This window comes from Homalodisca vitripennis, chromosome 5, assembly GCF_021130785.1.
Source record: "Homalodisca vitripennis isolate AUS2020 chromosome 5, UT_GWSS_2.1, whole genome shotgun sequence".
Lineage (NCBI taxonomy): Eukaryota > Metazoa > Arthropoda > Insecta > Hemiptera > Cicadellidae > Homalodisca > Homalodisca vitripennis.
Genome location: NC_060211.1, coordinates 185,114,077 through 185,131,717, shown reverse-complemented (window position 1 = coordinate 185,131,717; position 17,641 = coordinate 185,114,077). Strand labels below are relative to the sequence as shown.

Genomic DNA, 17,641 nt, shown 5'->3' with positions numbered 1-17,641 from the left:
CAACTTATATCAACAACAACAGGTGTTATATATTAGCTTCAAATTTTGTGTATACTTATATTTATAATATCGCTATTTTGAGAGACTAAGTAAACACGCTTGTGGCTAACAGGACGCGTTGATACAAGACAGTAAACAGCTCAGTGACCTGACCTACATGTGGTTAACAACTTATATCAACAACAACAGGTGTTATATATTAGCTTCAAATTTTGTGTATACTTATATTTATAATATCGCTATTTTGAGAGACTAAGTAAACACGCTTGTGGCTAACAGGACGCGTTGATACAAGACAGTAAACAGCTCAGTGACCTGACCTACATGTGGTTAACAACTTATATCAACAACAACAGGTGTTATATATTAGCTTCAAATTTTGTGTATACTTATATTTATAATATCGCTATTTTGAGAGACTAAGTAAACACGCTTGTGGCTAACAGGACGCGTTGATACAAGACAGTAAACAGCTCAGTGACCTGACCTACATGTGGTTAACAACTTATATCAACAACAGGTGTTATACAGGGTGAGTCAGAAATATGGTAAAATATTTTAAGACGTGATTGTAGAGCTAAAAATAAGAAAAAAATGTTATATAAAGGTAGGTTCGGAACGCTCCATTACTGAGTAATGGCTGGCGAAAGATTTTGCTTTGTTTTAAGTTCACCTGGTGAAATTAAGTGATTCTGAAAGGTTTTGTTCTTACTTTTTAAGTCAAATAAGATGGATATATAAGGAAAATCACCTGGAAGAATCAAACAAAACTACTCTAGAGGTTGTAGTGTGAACAGTTTTTGAGAAAAAGTATAAAATTGACCAAAAATCTAATAACAAAAATACCGTCTTAAATGTTTGATGTCGAATAACATTGTTAAATGACCATTAAACAAATTGTTTTTTCCTAATACAGAATTGTAGAGAATTTAATTCTAAAAACAACCATAATAAACAAAGTTAACTAAATGTGTAAAAAAGTTATGATATTGACTCCTCACGTATCACACTACACAGCAATGTTTTGCTGTTTTATAATAAGGAATGAGTATCTGATTGGTAGCAGCTGGTGTAAAATAAACATTTTTGGTTCAAAATTTTATTTTTAAATACAATAAACATCAACAATCGGATTAAGTCTCACCGCAAGATTAAAAATGATGCTCTAAATGACCTCTGTTGTTCAAAATGCACGCGTTCAGGCGTCTTCTCATTAAGTTTTCAGTCCCGTTCAAATACTCCAGGTGTCTGCTTAATGGTTTCTATTCCGTTATAAAATGTTTTAAATCTGAGTTCTTCAATGGTATCTATTGGGGAAGAGTAAACTAATGTTTTTAAATGTCCCCAAAGGTAAAAAATGTCCAAAGGATTTAAGTTCGGTGATCTTGCTGGCCATGAAACTGGTCCACCCTCGGCCTATCGATTGATTTGTGAAACTCTCAATTTAGGTGTCCACGAACAGCCAGAGAGTAGTGCGCAGGTGCCACGTCATGCATAAACCACATGTTTTGGCGCAAATGCAGAGGTACATCATCAAGTAGGTTAGGTAGCTCGTCTCTTAAAAAGTTCAAGTACACCACGCCATTAAGCCTGGGAGGAAGCACGAATACGACAAAATGATATGCTAAGATTCCAGCCCAAACATTTACTGAAAACTGATGTTGTGGGCAATTAGGTTTGATAGCATGGAGGATTTCTGTCTGCCTAAATGTGGTTGTTATGGAAGTTAATGATAGTTGTTCGAGTAAAGTGAGCCTCATTGGTAAAAAAAATTGTATCAGCACATTTTAACAGAAGCCGTTGACAAAAACAACATGGGGAGCATAGTTTTGTGGCAAAGGAGTTGCTGGAACATGGAGTTGCTTGGACATGCTGGAAGTGGTATGGGTGTAACTGGTATTCGTGTAGTATTCTCCAAATACTAGATTGGCTGACATTGAACATTTTATTAAGAACCAACTCTTCTAATTCGACAGTCATACAATGATCGGATGATGCCTGCATTACTATGCTCCGAAGACTTCAAAGAACCTGTTTCAGGTAGGCTATGATGAATAGTGGCAAACATCTCGCGCTTGGAAACCTGTAGTTAGGAAAGTTCTCTTGCTAGACAGATGTCTTGCTGAAGTACTATTGCAGCGTCCCCCAAACCATACATTAAAATGCATGTCTGCTAATTCAGAGTTTGAATACACATGAATATTACCTTCCATTTTTAATAAATGAAACACACAACACAAAATCACTAATAAAATGGATGGAAATAACTGGTTTAAAATACTTAACACAAGCACATAGTACCTTTACAGTTTGTTTGTTTTGTTCAACAATGAGGTAACGTATGTCATCTAATAATAAAATGCCCAGACTGATTATTTATTATTTTAACATGTTTAAACAGTTATTGTTTAAATAATTAATTTATTACCAGCTGTTACCAATCAGATACTCATTCTTTATTATAAAACAGCAAAACATTGCTGTGTAGTGTGATACGTGAGGAGTCAATAATATCATAACTTTTTTACACATTTAGTTTAACTTTGTTTATTATGGTTTTTTTTCAGAATTAAATTCTCTACAATCTGTATTAGGAAAAACAATTTGTTTACTGGTCATTTAACAATGTTATTCGACATCAAATACGGTATTTTTGTTATTAGATTTTTGGAAAATTTTATACTTTTTCTCAAAAACTGTTTACACTACAAACCTCTTGAGTGGTTTTGTTTGATTATTCAGGTGATTTTCCTTATATATCCATCTTATTTGAGTTAAAAAGTAAGAACAAAACCTTTCAGAATCACTTAATTTCACCAGGTGAACTGAAAACAAAGCAAAATCTTTCGCCAGCCATCACTCAGTATTGGAGCGTTTCCGGACCTACCTTTATATAACATGTTTTTCTTATATTTAGCTCTACAATCACGTCTTAAAATATTTTACCATATTTCTGACTCACCCTGTATATTAGCTTCAAATTTTGTGTATACTTATATTTATAATATCGCTATTTTGAGAGACTAAGGAAACACGCTTGTGGCTAACAGGACGCGTTGATACAAGACAGTAAACAGCTCAGTGACCTGACCTACATGTGGTTAACAACTTATATCAACAACAGGTGTTATATATTAGCTTCGAGTTTTGTGTATACTTATATTTATAATATCGCTATTTTGAGAGACTAAGTAAACATGCTTGTGGCTAACAGGACGCGTTGATACAAGACAGTAAACAGCTCAGTGACCTGACCTACATGTGGTTAACAACTTATATCAACAACAACAGGTGTTATATATTAGCTTCAAATTTTGTGTATACTTATATTTATAATATCGCTATTTTGAGAGACTAAGGAAACACGATTGTAGCTAACAGGACGCGTTGATACAAGACAGTAAACAGCTCAGTGACCTGACCTACATGTGGTTAACAACTTATATCAACAACAGGTGTTATATATTAGCTTCAAATTTTGTGTATACTTATATTTATAATATCGCTATTTTGAGAGACTAATGAAACACGATTGTAGCTAACAGGACGCGTTGATACAAGACAGTAAACAGCTCTGTGACCTGACCTACATGTGGTTAACAACTTATATCAACAACAACAGGTGTTATATATTAGCTTCAAATTGTGTGTATACTTATATTTATAATATCGCTATTTTGAGAGACTAAGTAAACACGCTTGTGGCTAACAGGACGCGTTGATACAAGACAGTAAACAGCTCAGTGACCTGACCTACATGTGGTTAACAACTTATACCAACAACAGGTGTTATATATTAGCTTCAAATTTTGTGTATACTTATATTTATAATATCGCTATTTTGAGAGACTAAGTAAACACGCTTGTGGCTAACAGGACGCGTTGATACAAGACAGTAAACAGCTCAGTGACCTGACCTACATGTGGTTAACAACTTATACCAACAACAGGTGTTATATATTAGCTTCAAATTTTGTGTATACTTATATTTATAATATCGCTATTTTGAGAGACTAAGGAAACACGCTTGTGGCTAACCGGACGCGTTGATACAAGACAGTAAACAGCTCAGTGACCTGACCTACATGTGGTTAACAACTTATACCAACAACAGGTGTTATATATTAGCTTCAAATTTTGTGTATACTTATATTTATAATATCGCTATTTTGAGAGACTAAGGAAACACGCTTGTGGCTAACAGGACGCGTTGATACAAGACAGTAAACAGCTCAGTGACCTGACCTACATGTGGTTAATAACTTTTATCAACAACAACAGGTGTTATATATTAGCTTCAAATCTTGTGTATACTTATATTTATAATATCGCTATTTTGAGATACTAAGTAAACACGCTTGTGGCTAACAGGACGCGTTGATATAAGACAGTAAACAGCTCAGTGACCTGACCTACATGTGGTTAACAACTTATAGCAACAACAACAGGTGTTATATATTAGCTTCAAATTTTGTGTATACTTATATTTATAATATCGCTATTTTGAGAGACTAAGGAAACACGATTGTGACTAACAGGACGCGTTGATACAAGACAGTAAACAGCTCAGTGACCTCACCTACATGTGGTTAACAACTTATATCAACAACAACAGGTGTTATACAGGGTGAGTCAGAAATATGGTAAAATATTTTAAGACGTGATTGTAGAGCTAAAAATAAGAAAAAAATGTTATATAAAGGTAGGTTCGGAAACGCTCCATTACTGAGTAATGGCTGGCGAAAGATTTTGCTTTGTTTTAAAGTTCACCTGGTGAAAATTAAGTGATTCTGAAAGGTTTTGTTCTTACTTTTTAACTCAAATAAGATGGATATATAAGGAAAATCACCTGAAGAATCAAACAAAACTACTCTAGAGGTTGTAGTGTGAACAGTTTTTGAGAAAAAGTATAAAATTGACCAAAAATCTAATAACAAAAATACCGTCTTAAATGTTTGATGTCGAATAACATTGTTAAATGACCATTAAACAAATTGTTTATTCCTAATACAGATTGTAGAGAATTTAATTCTAAAAACAACCATAATAAAACAAAGTTAACTAAATGTGTAAAAAAAGTTATGATATTTGATCTCCTCACGTATCACACTACACACAGCAATGTTTTGCTGTTTTATAATAAGGAATGAGTATCTGATTGGTAGCAGCTGGTGTAAAATAAACATTTTTTGGTTCAAAATTTTTATTTTTAAATACAATAAACATCAACAATCGGATTAAGTCTCACCGCAAGATTAAAAATGATGCTCTAAATGACCTCTGTTGTTCAAAATGCACGCGTTCAGGCGTCTTCTCATTAAGTTTCAGTCCCGTTCAAATACTCCAGGTGTCTGCTTAATGGTTTCTATTCCGTTATATAAATGTTTAATCTGAGTTCTTCAATGGTATCTATTGGGGAAGAGTAAACTAATGTTTTTAAATGTCCCCAAAGGTAAAAATGTCCAAAGGATTTAAGTTCGGTGATCTTGCTGGCCATGAAACTGGTCCACCTCGGCCTATCGATTGATTGTGAAACTCTCATTTAGGTGTCCACGAACAGCCAGAGAGTAGTGCGCAGGTGCCCCGTCATGCATAAACCCACATGTTTTGGCGCAAATGCAGAGGTACATCATCAAGTAGGTTAGGTAGCTCGTCTCTTAAAAAGTTTCAAGTACACCACGCCCATTAAGCCTGGGAGGAAGCACGAATACGACAAAATGATATATGCTTAAGATTCCAGCCCAAACATTTACTGAAAACTTGATGTTGTGGGCAATTAGGTTTGATAGCATGAGGATTTCTGTCTGCCTAAATGTGGTTGTTATGGAATTTAATGATAGTTGTTCGTGTAAAGTGAGCCTCATTGGTAAACAAAATTGTATCAGCACATTTTAACAGAAGCCGTTGACAAAAACAACATGGGGAGCATAGTTTTGTGGCAAAGGAGTTGCTGGAACATGGAGTTGAGCTTGGACATGCTGGAAGTGGTATGGGTGTAACTGGTATTCGTGTAGTATTCTCCAAATACTAGATTGGCTGACATTGAACATTTTATTAAGAACCAACTCTTCTAATTCGACAGTCATACATGATCGGGTGATGCCTGCATTACTATGCTCCGAAGACTTCAAAAGAACCTGTTTTCAGGTAGGCTATGATGAATAGTGGCAAACATCTCGCGCTTGGAAACCTGTAGTTAGGAAAGTTCTCTTGCTAGACAGATGTCTTGCTGAAGTACTATTGCAGCGTCCCAAACCATACATTAAAAATGCATGTCTGCTAATTCAGAGTTTGAATACACATGAATATTACCTTCCATTTTTAATAAATGAAACACACAACACAAAATCACTAATAAAATGGATGGAAATAACTGGTTAAAATACTTAACACAAGCACATAGTACCTTTACAGTTTTGTTGTTTTGTTCAACAATGAGGTAACGTATGTCATCTAATAATAAATGCCCAGCTGATTATTTATTATTTTAACATGTTTTTTAAACAGTTATTGTTTAAATAATTAATTATTACCAGCTGTTACCAATCAGATACTCATTCTTTATTATAAAACAGCAAAACATTGCTGTGTAGTGTGATACGTGAGGAGTCAATATCATAACTTTTTTTACACATTTAGTTAACTTTGTTTATTATGGTTTTTTTTTCAGAATTAAATTCTCTACAATCTGTATTAGCAAAAACAATTTGTTTACTGGTCATTTAACAATGTTATTCGACATCAAATACGGTATTTTTGTTATTAGATTTTTGGAAAATTTCATACTTTTTCTCAAAAACTGTTTACACTACAACCTCTTGAGTGGTTTTGTTTGATTCTTCAGGTGATTTTCATTATATATCCATCTTATTTGAGTTAAAAAGTAAGAACAAAACCTTTCAGAATCACTTAATTTCACCAGGTGAACTGAAAACAAAGCAAAATCTTTCGCCAGCCATCACTCAGTATTGGAGCGTTTCCGGACCTACCTTTATATAACATGTTTTTCTTATATTTAGCTCTACAATCACGTCTTAAAATATTTTACCATATTTCTGACTCACCCTGTATATTAGCTTCAAATTTTGTGTATACTTATATTTATAATATCGCTATTTTGAGAGACTAAGGAAACACGCTTGTGGCTAACAGGACGCGTTGATACAAGACAGTAAACAGCTCAGTGACCTGACCTACATGTGGTTAACAACTTATATCAACAACAACAGGTGTTATATATTAGCTTCGAATTTTGTGTATACTTATATTTATAATATCGCTATTTTGAGAGACTAAGTAAACATGCTTGTGGCTAACAGGACGCGTTGATACAAGACAGTAAACAGCTCAGTGACCTGACCTACATGTGGTTAACAACTTATATCAACAACAACAGGTGTTATATATTAGCTTCAAATTTTGTGTATACTTATATTTATAATATCGCTATTTTGAGAGACTAAGGAAACACGATTGTGGCTAACAGGACGCGTTGATACAAGACAGTAAACAGCTCAGTGACCTGACCTACATGTGGTTAACAACTTATATCAACAACAGGTGTTATATATTAGCTTCAAATTTTGTGTATACTTATATTTATAATATCGCTATTTTGAGAGACTAAGTAAACACGATTGTGGCTAACAGGACGCGTTGATACAAGACAGTAAACAGCTCTGTGACCTGACCTACATGTGGTTAACAACTTATATCAACAAAAACAGGTGTTATATATTAGCTTCAAAATTTGTGTATACTTATATTTATAATATCGCTATTTTGAGAGACTAAGTAAACACGATTGTGGCTAACAGGACGCGTTGATACAAGACAGTAAACAGCTCAGTGACCTGACCTACATGTGGTTAACAACTTATATCAACAACAACAGGTGTTATATATTAGCTTCAAATTTTGTGTATACTTATATTTATAATATCGCTATTTTGAGAGACTAAGGAAACACGATTGTGGCTAACAGGACGCGTTGATACAAGACAGTAAACAGCTCTGTGACCTGACCTACATGTGGTTAACAACTTATATCAATAGCAACAGGTGTTATATATTTGCTTAACATTTTGTGTATACTTATATTTATAATATCGCTATTTTGAGGCACTAAGTAAACACGCTTGTGGCTAACAGGACGCGTTGATACAAGACAGTAAACAGCTCAGTGACCTGACCTACATGTGGTTAACAACTTATATCAATAACAACAGGTGTTATATTTTTGCTTAACATTTTGTGTATACTTGTATTTATAATATCGCTATTTTGATAGACTAAGTAATTATGCTTGTGGCTAACAGGACGCGTTGATACCAGACAGTAAACAGCTCAGTGACCTGACCTACATGTGGTTAACAACTTATATCAATAACAACAGGTGTTATATTTTTGCTTAACATTTTGTGTATACTTATATTTATAATATCGCTATTTTGATACACTAAGTAAACACGCTCGCGGCTAACAGGACGCGTTGATACCAGACAGTAAACAGCTCAGTGACCTGACCTACATGTTGTTAACAACTTATATCAATAACAACAGGTGTTATATATTTGCTTAACATTTTGTGCATACTTATATTTATAATATCGCTATTTTGAGACACTAAGTAAACATGCTTGTGGCTAACAGGACGCGTCGATACCAGACAGTAAACAGCGCAGTGACCTGACCTACATGTTGTTAACAACTTATACCAACAACAACAGATTATTTATTTTTAATTTTAAACAGATAGAAACTTACATGTCGTAACATATTCCATCTCGTCACTCCATGTCATAATTACAGGAGTGTCATAACTTCTAGAGCAATCCTGATATACTAGTAGAGACTTGTCCTAGGTGTCTGTAGGGTAGGCTATGTTTAGTTGGAAATTGTTACTCTCTATCTTACTGCTCTGAAATAGATTTTATTAGTATAAATAATGTTATATTTCTTATCACCTGTAAGGTCTGTTGAAGAAGTTGTCTCAGAAACGTACTCCCCCTTGTTGCTCCACGTCAAGGTTTCCAAACAATTCTTAAAGAAGCGTCAGTTGGACCCTGACATAGTCTGGGGAGCTTCCTACCGAGCTCATGGCTAAACAATGGCCATTTACAATATATAAATCACCCCATTTGATCTTGTCCTATAGCTCAGACCGCTATAGTCTCCACATTGCCTCCAACACTACGACACACGAACTATAGCTACTCACAAACAATATTATATTTTAGTTAAAGAGCTAGATTAGCCATGAATGTAATACCGAGACCACATTGAAAGTACACATAACATTAAGGATATGATTGCAAGTATTATAATAGTGCACACCATTATACTTTCAGTGGCATAATCTGTTGCTAATATTAACATATAATTTATTATTTATATAAAAACCAAATATCGAACAAACCTTTATTGCCGTTACAAATTAGATATGTTTTTAATCAAATCATACTACGATTACAATGTAAGTAGCTTTTTACGCTTAAGGTTAATTTTCGATTTTTTAATTGGTCGCGTGTATGCTGGTGACTGCTATTTATTTGATGGTTCACAAGTTTGCGCTAAAAGGTGCAACTCTTTCAAAATGTATAGAGCATATTTATCATTTATACTTACATATTAAATATTATATATATATATATATATATATATATATATATATATATATAATATATATATATATAAACACTAACTTTTGTATTTAAAAAATTAGTTAATATGCTTTAATTTGTAATAGTACGTTAATTAATAATTTTTTGTTAAAGACACAATCTTTCTGATATTTCTTCATTTATGTATATTTTTGTTACTATCAACACACAATTTTATTTGTTAGTTTAAATATTTTAAAATTAAATATTAATGTATTAGCAAATTCAATCAGTATGTTTATACTAATGCAAATATTTTATTAATTTTCAATTAAAAAATTATTTTAAGTATTGTGTAAATATTTTTGTAATATTCGCGATCAATCACGTTCACTTCAAATTACATAATAATGGTTATATATTCAAATTTTTTGAAAAGTGATTTCCTAAAAACAGTAAATTTTAAAATTCAATAAAAAATACAATGGTCTAAAATAAAAAAAAATAATTTTTGTGAACTTATTTATTAATACAACGATGAGGAATTCCATTTGCATGGGAATGAAGTGGTTCGTTGACAAAATATTATTGTCAGAAGTGGGATTCGAACCCACGCCCACAGAAGTGGACTGCGACCTGAACGCAGCGCCTTAGACCGCTCGGCCATCCTGACTTGTAGTTATAAACTTTCAACTTTATTCACGGACTAAAAATCTACTATCAACTTGCGTCATTACTGAATTGAGCTCGAGTTACATAACATAACAAACTGTTTTCCACATAGTCAACCAATTAGTTTTGCTTCATCGCAGAGGCTTATAAGATAACTTAATTTTAAATGCATAATTTATTTAAACGATTTCTTTGTGTATTTGCTAAATTTCTAGCTTCTTTTAGCTTTACAGTACTAAGAGTTTATAATAAAAACAAATGTAATTTTAATTTTCTTAACAATCAAACGTAGAAGGCATTGTAAACTTATTCTAGTTAGTTCAAACAGTATCTTTAATTTGTTAATTGTAAAAGAGCCATTAAGTCATATAAAGGAATCAAACTATCAAGGCGTCGTTTTCTTTGTACACAAATCAACATGGCGGCCAGTACAGTCGGCTCTAAAAAAGAAAACTATATAACGTCTCTCTACTGTGACACTGTTAGTCACGAGGAGCGCTTTACAAGGCAAGGGCAAATATTTGTTTCATTTATATGACGTAATGAGAGACTGATATTGCAAAAAGATCTATTTTATACGACCTATACAATGTTAAACTATGTGAACTTATGATAATAATTGTATAAATATGTAGTAGTATGAAAATAATGGTGTACAAAATCTAAGTATTGTTTCCTTTTTTTAAACGAGCATGAAGTAAGAAAACATCAGCTGATGCTATTCTGATAATAATATTTCGTCACCTGATTAGTTCGTTCAGATTCAATTGTATTTCTGATAAGGTTTATTTTCTTAGAATAAAACACGCGGATATTTATATATATATATATATATATATACGCTCTTGTTCGACTAAAACATTTTATTTCTAAAGTATAAGAACGTTGCTTTCGTGGTCCACAGGTATAAGTCATAAATACAAATATGGGATGGGATAAGAATATTAAAAATATTATCCAGACAGAAACATTTATTTTTGGGGTCTCTACTTAGCTCTAACGAAATATTTTCGAAGAAATCCAAAAATTTAGCCATGCGAAGATAGATCTCAGGAAATCGCTGGTACTGGAGATAACAAGATACAGTGTCAAAGTCCGCTTCTCTGGGCAGACAATCCAGAGACTTGCACAAGTACTGAACAGTCAACCTCAGCTCATTCACCGAAACGGCTACAATTCCAATATCCGGAACTATCTGTATTACATCACCCGAAAGTTTGAAATTATACTTCATGGAATGTCTTAGCAAAACAGCTGATTCACCTGCTTTCTCGCTTGCCTAGAATAGCAACTCACTGAACAATTGCCAAATGCAGCAACACACTCAGTTTCATTTTAAATAAAAAAGTAAATCAAACATTAGGGCTAAAAATACCTGAAAATGTTACGAAATTTATCTGATGGATCATGGATGGCAGCACATATGTGGCCAAATTTATTAATTTTTTTGTCTCCTAAATTTTTAATCGATTTTAATGTAGAAAACTGATTTGTAAACTGGAAAAATTTAGAATGTGATGTTTAGAATTAGAGAAACTATTCTATTTATAATAACAAAATTACTGTAAATACCTGTAGGGCCTAAAGTTGTTACTCATTTCACGGGCAACAATGTTTTATAATTAAACAATTTTTCTTTATAAAATCTGTTAAGTAATTTAATACGAATCCTTGTTTTCAATTATTTTCGGTATTTCTCTCTTGCCAGGTACAGCTGGTCCAAGAGATCAGCGTGCGTGGGGCGACCGGTCGCCTGTGGGTGGAATGGGGAGAGACACGTCTTTTCCAAAAACATCGGGCTTTTAAAAACAATATTCCAATAACAATACTAATAATAATAGTCTGTTTTTATCACAAGTATAGTACAATCAAATAAAAGGTGTTCCGGTAGTTCAGTTCTTTTAAATCAATTATAAAATGTCAGCTCGTAGGCGAGGTCAATGTTTCGTGAATGGCTAGTACAGATCACTTGACCCGTCTGTATGCACACGTGCGCCGTCCTCCTGAGACCTGGCAGTCCTCGACCTCACGTAGGTGAGGACAATGTTTCGTGAATGGCTAGTACAGATCGCTTGACCGTCTGTATGCACACGTGCGCCGTCCTCCCGAGTCCCGGCAGTCCTCGACCTCACGTAGGTGAGGTCAATGTTTCGTGAATGGCTAGTACAGATCACTTGACCCGTCTGTATGCACACGTGCGCCGTCCTCCTGAGACCTGGCAGTCCTCGACCTCACGTAGGTGAGGTCAATGTTTCGTGAATGGCTAGTAGAGATCGCTTGACCCGTCTGTATGCACACGAACGCTGTCCTCCCGAGTCCCGGCAGTCCTCGACCTCACGTAGGTGAGGTCAATGTTTCGTGAATGGCTAGTACAGATCGCTTGACCCGTCTGTATGCACACGTACGCCGTCCTCCCGAGTCCCGGCAGTCCTCGACCTCACGTAGCACATGTGCAACAAGTAGCAATCTTTACTGGTACATATTACCCACCTACGTCGTCCACCGCAATCAATAGCATCTCCAAAAACTCCTCACTAGAACGCAATCTAAGTGCCAAAAACAAGTACGAGGCCATCAATTTAGATAAAAAAATATTGCTGGTGTCCAAATCATGCAACACACTTTCTCAATGTATTTTCATTACAAGTTTTATCTATCATTACAATCAGTCTAATTGACATTATGGGGAATATAACTGCGTTTTTACTTACAAAAAGGGACAACATCTTGGTGGGTTGGGTCGAAGTTTGGAGATAAGCTACAGGACTCTCTAACATCTATGGTATCGAATAATACGGGTTACTGTGATGTACTTATACATAAGTTTGGACAGATAAGTAAGCTACATTCTTGTTTTCGACCTTTTTGATGACGTTTTAACCATATTCTAATTAAGTTGCATTAAAATAAACAGCCACCATAGCAATCAAATAATCGATATTAATGATTATCTAAATCACCGAAACCAAAATGTCGAGCCGAATTTCGTTATAGGTATTTCAAATTACAGTATAGTTCAGTTGTTCTTTGTATTTCGAACAAACTAATAATTAAATAATATATAATAAAAGTATCTATGCTAATTGTATTTATTTAGTTGACATCATAATTACCCGTAAGACTAATGTAAAAAAATATTCGCTAACGCTCAGCCTTATCCCATGGAGTGATATGCACCACCATCACATTCAACGTTTACCACATAAAATAGAAGATTCGTGCATCATTTTAAGTCTAATAGTTGGTTTTCGTGATGTCGTGTGCACAGACAAACAGACAGACCGAAATGAAATGTTTCCAGCCTCGCAAGCGATATTCTTCTTCATTAAAACTAAGCCCTATAACTAAGGTTTTCTTGTTTATTATCATTCTATTATTACACTTTCAAATATTCAAATGTAAATGACAGTATAAGGGATAAAGGAAGGTTTAAACCTCTCTTTTGTTAATAGCTGATAAACATGAAAAGGTCAGTAACCAACTTTGATTATGTATTCCAGGTAAACAGCAGAAATAGCTCATTCAGTGCTTATTATTAGACGATTCAACAAGCTCGGGTGTAAACATAAGCTCCCAGAATAGTACTCTACTGTTCAATGTGCCGGATACAGCCAGGTGATAGTTGGTGGGTGGTTTTGTGGGAAGGGGAGGGGGTGAACACCCACCCCTCTGTCGATGTAGTTACGCCGTATTAATCTTCGTACTTTGAAGTCAAAATATTATTATAGGTATGCCGCATTTAGACTTCTTGACATGTTGTAGAGTACTTAGCACAATATCCTTTTCACAGAACTTAAATTTCAATAGTGCTAAAAAGAATAGAGTATTTACGCATAATTCTTTCTAAAATAAGGAAATATCATAATACGATACATTTTATATTAATGGAATTTCAAAGACAAGTTAGAATTTCATAGAAAAATACAATGATACAATATACAATACAATACAATATACTTTTATTGCCAGACAATTTTAATATTCCACATGCATCACATAATAATAATTGTATATTCATTAAAATACTAAAATGTCTTATGCTAACGACTTAATTTTTAAAATATCGTAAACAATATCGATTTTAGCTAACAATAAAAGACGTGTTAAATGAATGAGACACTAAACAGTGTCGCAATGCACTTTTTAACCGATGTAAATCGATGAATAACTCTGTCACCGCTTTTAGCCTAGAAACGAACATAGTTCTCCCCCGCGGCATGCTTCGACATCATACTCAGTGGCCAAGGTCACGGGCACAGCTATACACCTCCGCTGTAAGCGGTGACAGTGCCTAGTCTATGTTTGCAGAAACGCACATAGTTCTCCTCCGCGGCATGCCTCGACATTGTCCTCAGTGGCCAAGGTCACGGGCACAGCTAAACACCTCCGCTGTAAGAGGTGAGTGCCCAGTCTGTTTGCAGAAACGAACATAGTTCTCCCCGCGCGGCATGCTTCGACATCATACTCAGTGGCCAAGGTCACGGGCACAGCTAAACACCTCCGCTGTAAGCGGTGACAGTTCCTAGTCTGTTTGCCGAAATGCACATAGTTCTCCCCCACGACATGCTTCGACATCATACTCAGTGGGCAAGGTCACGGGCACAGCTATAAACCTCCCCTGTAAGCGGTGACAGTTCCTAGTCTGTTTGCCAAAACGCACATAGTTCTCCCCCACGACATGCTTCGACATCATACTCAGTGGGCAAGGTCACGGGCACAGCTATAAACCTCCGCTGTAAGCGGTGACAGTTCCTAGTCTGTTTGCCAAAACGCACATAGTTCTCCCCCACGACATGCTTCGACATCATACTCAGTGGGCAAGGTCACGGGCACAGCTATAAACCTCCCCTGTAAGCGGTGACAGTTCCTAATCTGTTTGCCGAAACGCACATAGTTCTCCCCCACGACATGCTTCGACATCATACTCAGTGGCCAAGGTCACGGGCACAGCTATAAACCTCCGCTGTAAGCGGTGACAGTTCCTAGTCTGTTTGCCGAAACGCACATAGTTCTCCCCCACGACATGCCTCGACATCTTCCTCAGTGGCCAAGGTCACGGGCACAGCTATAAACCTCCGCTGTAAGCGGTGACAGTTCCTAGTCTGTTTGCCGAAACGCACATAGTTCTCCCCCACGACATGCTTCGACATCATACTCAGTGGGCAAGGTCACGGGCACAGCTATAAACCTCCGCTGTAAGCGGTGACAGTTCCTAATCTGTTTGCCGAAACGCACATAGTTCTCCCCCACGACATGCTTCGACATCATACTCAGTGGCCAAGGTCACGGGCACAGCTATAAACCTCCGCTGTAAGCGGTGACAGTTCCTAGTCTGTTTGCAGAAACGCACATAGTTCTCCCCCACGACATGCCTCGACATCTTCCTCAGTGGCCAAGGTCACGGGCACAGCTATAAACCTCCGCTGTAAGCGGTGACAGTTCCTAGTCTGTTTGCCAAAACGCACATAGTTCTCCCCCACGACATGCTTCGACATCATACTCAGTGGCCAAGGTCACGGGCACAGCTATAAACCTCCGCTGTAAGCGGTGACAGTTCCTAGTCTGTTTGCCGAAACGCACATAGTTCTCCCCCACGACATGCTTCGACATCATACTCAGTGGGCAAGGTCACGGGCACAGCTATAAACCTCCGCTGTAAGCGGTGACAGTTCCTAGTCTGTTTGCCGAAACGCACATAGTTCTCCCCCACGACATGCTTCGACATCATACTCAGTGGCCAAGGTCACGGGCACAGCTATAAACCTCCGCTGTAAGCGGTGACAGTTCCTAGTCTGTTTGCCGAAACGCACATAGTTCTCCCCCACGACATGCTTCGACATCATACTCAGTGGCCAAGGTCACGGGCACAGCTATAAAACACCTCCGCTGTAAAGCGGTGAGTGCCCAGTCCCTGTTTGCCGAAACAGCACATAGATCTCCCCCGCGCATGCTTCGACATCATACTCAGCTTGCCAAGGTCACGGGCACAGCTATAAACCTCCGCTGTAAAAGGCCATGTCACACTGCCGTGGCGTCGCGTCCGTCCATCTGCGGATGGATTTTTAAAAAAAATAATTGCTAACCATGTTGTCAAATAGACAAGTCACCACTGACATGACATAACCGACGTGGCGCAACGTTCGTCGCGTCGGCCACCGTCTGCTGCGCTATGGCCGCTGGAGCGATCCTTGAGCCGACGTCGGCGATGCTACGAAGGCTCCGCGCATGCGCAATAAAGCACCTCCCCAACCCCCTCACCGGGGCACCGCCGCGCCGCTAGTCTTACTTTGGCTGGCCTACTCCCTTTTATTAATATTTTTTAATAATATTTGTTTTAAAAAAAACCCTTGCGCGAAGCTCTAAAACAGCCCGTGACACTCCAGGATGAAATGACCGCCAGTTCTAGGGTTTATTGGAATGAAAAAAAAAATAAAATAAAAAATCTGGTATCATGTTTATATGCATTCATTTTTATTTGTTATTTTTCATATTAAATGTTTGAATCTATAACAAAATTAAATAGGCCCCCCCCATTGTTTTTAAAAACATAAAGACTTATTACAAAACTGAAAAAAACCAACACAAAACTTAAAAAAATAATCCTTTCAAGTGCATCTTATATATAAATCCAATAGCTTTAAAAGAGGTATATCAAAGTATTGAATGCCCTAATTACTAAGTTCATAATATAAATAGTTATTGCATGTAATAATAATGAAAATATAATTTTGATAATAATAAATTATTAATGAATAACGCACCAGAACAATAAAATTAGTTTTGTGTGAGAGCTATAACAAACTATTAATTCCACTATCAGTGTATAACTAAACAAATTCAAAGTAGTTGAAATGCATAAGCTACCTCTAATAAGAAAGACGTGCGTTGGCCGCGGACGCGGACGCGTGTCTGGTAGTATTTGACGGGATTCGAGACCGTCGCGGCATACGCGGACGTTCATACTATGTGGATGGACGGACGCTACGCCACGGCAGTGTGGACATGGCCTTAAGGGGACCTCGGATATGCAAAAAAAATTTTTTTTACCGGAAATATGTTTTCTTGTGATTTTGTATTCCCTGTTTCATTCTTTTTCAGAAAAATACTTCACTTAAAATTTTCTGATGGTTTAGTTCTTTTTTTATAGCTGTTTTTTTCCTAAAGAATTGCAAAGAGATTTTGACGTTGCAAGTACCAGAGAGCGATGGCCAATAAAAAGGAGCCCTATGATCATAAAGATCATTTCCACCTGCCTAAAGTGGTAATGGACAAAAATAAAACCATTATTTAGGAACATGGCTTCACCAGACCTTCTAAGGAAATGTTTTACAAAAACGGAGGTACACAAAACCCCAATGAATCCGTCA

At 36.3% G+C, this 17,641-nt stretch overlaps 1 non-coding gene across 1 annotated transcript; it reads right to left on the bottom strand.

Annotated features, from left to right (window-relative positions):
• Positions 1-10,191: 10,191 nt before the first annotated feature.
• Positions 10,192-10,275, bottom strand: Trnal-cag. Its single transcript has one exon. It is a non-coding gene; the product is annotated as a tRNA-Leu (tRNA).
• Between the last annotated feature and the right edge of the window lie 7,366 nt (positions 10,276-17,641).